General features: G+C 38.0%; 1 pseudogene; it reads right to left on the reverse strand.

Annotated features, from left to right (window-relative positions):
• Positions 1-666: 666 nt before the first annotated feature.
• LOC111814681 lies at positions 667-4,557 on the reverse strand (annotated as a pseudogene).
• Between the last annotated feature and the right edge of the window lie 898 nt (positions 4,558-5,455).

Here is a 5,455-nt window from a genome sequence, read left to right on the forward strand (position 1 = left end):
TCCAATAGAGGGATGTTAAACACTTGGTCATTCGTTTTTCAGTACTGATGAGAACCAAAGGACTGATCGCAGCATAGCAATTGCTAACCAGCATCTGGACACAATGATGAATTTGATTACGTTTCCAGAACACTCCAGATGTGGAAGAGATAATGCAGTCCAAAGCATATATGACAACAAAGATACTCATGAGCACACAAATAATTTGAGTGGCCCTTTGTTCTGGGGATGATTTCAGAGATGAGATGTTTCTATGAAGATACTGGGACTGTCTTTTGTGCCTGTACAGAATAATCACCATGTACACACTTGAGAGCCCCATTAGCCCTACAACAGTAATTTCCTGCAAAGTCATCAAGGAGAAAGTTATATACTTGAGTAAGTAACTAATGGGCCAAAGGGAGCAAGACTGAGTGACAAACATAAGGTTATGGGAAGTTACATTAGGGGTGGCGATAGTGGAGATTATGAAACGACCACTTATAAGCATGTTGAAGACCCATAAAAAAGAGAAGCAACACAGGTGCTGGCTCAGAGAATTTTGCTTGAATTTTGCCAGACAAGAGCTCCTGGGACTGATGATGATGGCCTGGAGGACACTGAGCAGGCATGTGACACAGATTGAAAGGCCCCTCATCACCCTGTACAAATATATAATAAATTTACAGTTTAAGTCATCACCTAACTGCTGAAGTCCAAAAATGTCTATCGCTGTCAAACACGCAGGTACCAGCATCCCAAGGTGAGTAAGAGCCAAGTGTCCAATGACAAAGTCAATGGGTTTGGGCTTGGACTGCTGAAGAAATATAAGGACATAGAAGAGAAGCAGTATCATGTTGGCTATGATCCCAATGCTGATTTCAAAGAAAAACAGATATTGTATGTCAATAAACCTGTAATATTTGCTGTATTTATTCATCTTCATGGAGGTAGAATTATATCATAGCTACCTGAGAAGTCAAGCACAGAAAATTATCACTATATACCTCTTTAATTAATCTCAAATGATACTACAATTCACCAAATCATATGGGTTCATCCTGAGCTTTTTCCCACTTCAGTAGTCACTTTCACTGACACCTTCTTGGATTCCTCATGGCACTGTCCCCTGTCCCATCTTCTATCCATTCTAGCTGTATTATGGGTCACCTCCCTGGGCTTCCATACTATCTGTGTAGTGAAACTATCATACTTTAGAAAACAAAATGTATAGATATCTTTATACTTTTTTGTATCTTATACTTAGAAAAAGTATAAATATCTTCTTCAGTTGGCCTTCCTTCAGAGCACTAATCAAGGAAGGTGGATGTAATTTGTCATGTCAAAATCACACTTTTTTCTTATGTGGGACCAGGGATTGAACTCAGGACCTTGCTCTTGCCAGGCAAGCACTTATTCTACTGAACTATCTCCCTGACCTCACACTTTTATTAAGTCTGTAAAGTGATAACATATATATTGTAAAACATCCAGCTATCTTCAAGTTTTATTTTTTATTTTTATTTTTTGAAAATTTTATTGATAAACAGATAGCAATGAGACAGTTTCAAATCAAATCAGAAGTACAGTTTCAACAAATAACACACTGCATACATTCTTCTTAGTGGTTAATTGCTGGACAAGATGTGGACTTGAGATCCTATTCACAAACACCATTAGAACAAATCATTCTATTCATTAAGAGAATGCAACTATATATCTATCCTAACCACCCTGAATACACAGATATAAAATGGACATTCATCTGTATACCCTATTTTTTCTAAGTTCCGTTATTGAATATTATAGGTGTGTAAACTCAGCAAAACATTCCAAAAGGGTCCAGCAGACCATAATAGCATTGGGTCCTCTGTTTAACTGGCAATGTCAGAAATTATTGACCTGAGTCCCCCACAGCTCAACATAACAGCATGGCTTTACTTCCTATATTTCGTCTTCATACTTTTCTACTGGATGGTTAAGACCAAGGTAAAGCAGGACCTATGCAACAAGAGTTGTAGCTTTTGGGTCTGAGAAGGTCAGTGAAATCCCCTCAGGATTTATCCTGAGATCCTGTACCTCAGATTGTAGAACCTTTGTCAGTGTCAGCCATGTGGATGAGTCATGGCCATTGCTTGGCCAATGTGCTCTCTGTGAAAGCCTGAGAGAGTGTTTTTTCTCCATGTGACTCTCCTTAGGCACACTTTACATCATCGTTCACTTTCCTCTTTGGCCCCATAATCTTCTTGATCAGAAAATTTGGGACACTACTGAGGTACATGACGTTACAGTACAAGTTCCAAGTTTTATTAATCACAATCTGTGTTAAGTAATCACATACTCCAAGTATCTTTGTACTGTATTATATAGAAGTGATTAAAATTTATGGAAATTTTGGTCCATAGAAACATATTACTTTTATTGGTATGCAAGCTATTAGTGCAGGAAGCCTATAGCCCCATTTATTCTTGAACACACCTATAGTGCAGCCATGGTGTCCAGTGGTCTTAGTTTTCTGGCCTTGGACCCTAAGGTACCAGATGTGGAGCAGCCCCTGTGGGCTCTGATATTTTTCAGTTTCTTCAGATTTTCTCAAACTTCGTGGTCTGGACCACTTGCCAAAACCTCACCGTACTTCCCATTATTACCATATTTATGTCTGATCAGGAACCAATCTGGAATCTTGCAGTGGTGCAGATTCTGCATGATAGTGATCACACGATCCACCTCACCCTGACTAGCTCTCAGGTCCTCCTGATGAGGACTATGTCTGCTGTCCTCAATGCTACATGAGTATATCATTGCCCCACACCTTTAATGGCAGTAATTGCAAAGGAAATTTTCCACTGCCCACCGATGTTGGTATTGGACACTTGCAAAATGTGCTGAAACTTCTGAGGTATCACTAGATATATGACAGCTTCAGCAACAGAAACAGCAATCAGTCCTGTATGGGAGGAGGTCTTTACTGATCCCTATATAAGCCGAGCCTATAGGTAGACCAATTACACAGTATACATGGAAGGCAGGAAGGATACATTTCTCAGGTCCATTTTGAGCATACTCTGCATTGATGAGGGATGAAATAATTTATTTTCAGTGACCCTTCACTTCCATACATGTGTGATAGGAATCCCATGACTTCTTATTATTGAACGATATAAGTGTGCTAAATCTGAGCATATTGGTCAAGAACCTCCACCAATTAAGAAAATTTCTGATGAGAAACTACACTATGGATAGAGAAAAACAGATTTGACCCAGGTGTGCCATGTGAGTGAGACTGCCCAAGGCCCGCCGGATCCTTATTAAACTCAGGCCCAGTGTGTGAATAAGATGGTCTGGGGCCGGCTGGGTCTTCATTCGACCCAGAGCCCAGGCCTAAAGTGTGAGTGAGACCAACAGGGGCCCACCGGATCCTCATTGGACCCAGAGCCGAGGCCCAGCATGGAATCCTTCAGCAGAACTCCCTGCAATGAGACTAGAGGCAAAAACCACCCAGCTGATCCAGGAACAGAACATCTTGCCGGAGTGGCACAGAGGGTTCAACTCCAAGGGCTGCAGCAGTAAAAAGTTGAGCACAGCAACCAGAACCAAGCACACCCACTGGGACAAGTTTGAACTTGGTAGATCCGGACATGGTGCTAAGGAAATAACTATCTAAGCTCTACACCGAAGGTCAGAAGAAAGTGGTATACAAAATGACAAAGAGAAGGAGAAAAATTCATTCATAGGCCCCCAGCCCACCCAGAACAAATGCAGGAGACAACAGCATAGAGGAAATTTGAAATCGCACACCTGAAATCTCTGAAATAATACTGTTGGAAGTAAAGAAACAGCTATAAAAAGGTATAGAGGAAATAAGATCAGAAATAATTTCTGAAGTAAAAAAAGAAATGATAACTATGATGAAAGAAGTACTAAGTGCTTCTAAAAAAGACACTGATAAAAAATAGAACAGAACATAAAAATGATGGAGTCCTTGAATAAGCAATATAGGAAAGAAGTAGAATGCATGAAGCAGATTCAAAGTGACATACAAGCACAAGGGCTTGAGTTTAATCCCCGGTTCCACCAGAAAGAAATAAAATCAAATAAAATAACAGCTAGGGCTGGAGAGATGGCTCAGTAGAATAAGTGCTTGCCTGCCAAGTGCAAGGGCTTGAGCTCAATCCCCAGTTCCACCAGAAAGAAATAAAATCAAAGTGACATACAGGAAATTAAAACCTCAATCATAAGCTTGCAAAACTGTTTGAATGAAAGTGAAAATAGACTTTCAGACCTTAAAGACAACATTGCAGCTAGTGAAAAAGTAAGAAAAGATCTCTTAAAAACAACTAGGATGCAGGAAAAAGTAATTCAACTTTTTAATAAGAGGTAAACAAAAACAGTCTTTCATTTGTTCTTTTGTATACAGCAGCAAAATATTTGCACAAGCATACTCGACAAATGGACTTCTCCTGCACCCTATGGGTCATGATTCTATTTGGGTCTACAGGGTGGATATAAAGTAAATAGCAGTAGCTCAGTCCCAAAAGTGACACCTGACCACCAGTAAGCATCACGGACATTATCCATGTCCACGATATCTAGGACTTTGTACGATATCTTATCCCCAAACTGTTAGAAGTGCTGGTCATTTATTTGTCATTCCAGTGTTTATCTTATGTTTTATTCTTTGTAAGTTACTATCATGAAAAATTTTTTTTAGTTCAATTGTTTTGAAATATTTAACTTTTAATTAATTAATATGTAATGCTCTGAATATTGCTTAATCTTAATTTTTGTTTCAAGATTTATACTGTATCTTTAACTTACAATCTATTTAAAAGACAGAGTATGATACTTTCTCTTAGCATTAGAAACTTTAGAAAGTTTATTTCTATTTCCATTGACTTTATATTAATTCTTCCTTGTCTTTTACACACACACACACACACACACACGCACGAAAAAATTATGTATATGACTCTACATAAGATTGATACTGTTTCATAGAAACCTTTAATAACCTTTTAAATGGGTTCATTTAATATATTTTACATAGTCCTGCATAACTATCACTTTGAGAGCTCTTTATTCTTTATCCAGGACAGTACAATACCTTCTCTTGCCTTCTGAATTGTGCTCTTTGTTATTTCCTATATCCTATGTCTGGAGGTATTAGAATATTTTGGGTTGTATAACTGGAAAATATTTTACTTTTAGTTTTCAAAGGTATGTTTGCTAAGTACAAAATTCAAAGAGGACAGATCTTTTTTTTTCTTGCAGTCCTTTAATTAGTCTAGCTTCTTACACACTTGTTCTTTTTTTGTCTTTCAATGCGGAATAAGATGCTATTTACTTTTGTCTTCCATAGCTAATATTTTTATGTCTATGATTTAATCATCTTTTTCTTTACAATAAGTTTTGGACAATTTATTTTTGTGTATCTTGGTATGATTTTATTCAAATTTCTTGTGCAAAATGTTCATTT

The sequence above is a fragment of the Octodon degus genome, unplaced genomic scaffold, assembly GCF_000260255.1.
Source record: "Octodon degus isolate 3935 unplaced genomic scaffold, OctDeg1.0 scaffold00422, whole genome shotgun sequence".
In the NCBI taxonomy this organism is placed as follows: domain Eukaryota; kingdom Metazoa; phylum Chordata; class Mammalia; order Rodentia; family Octodontidae; genus Octodon; species Octodon degus.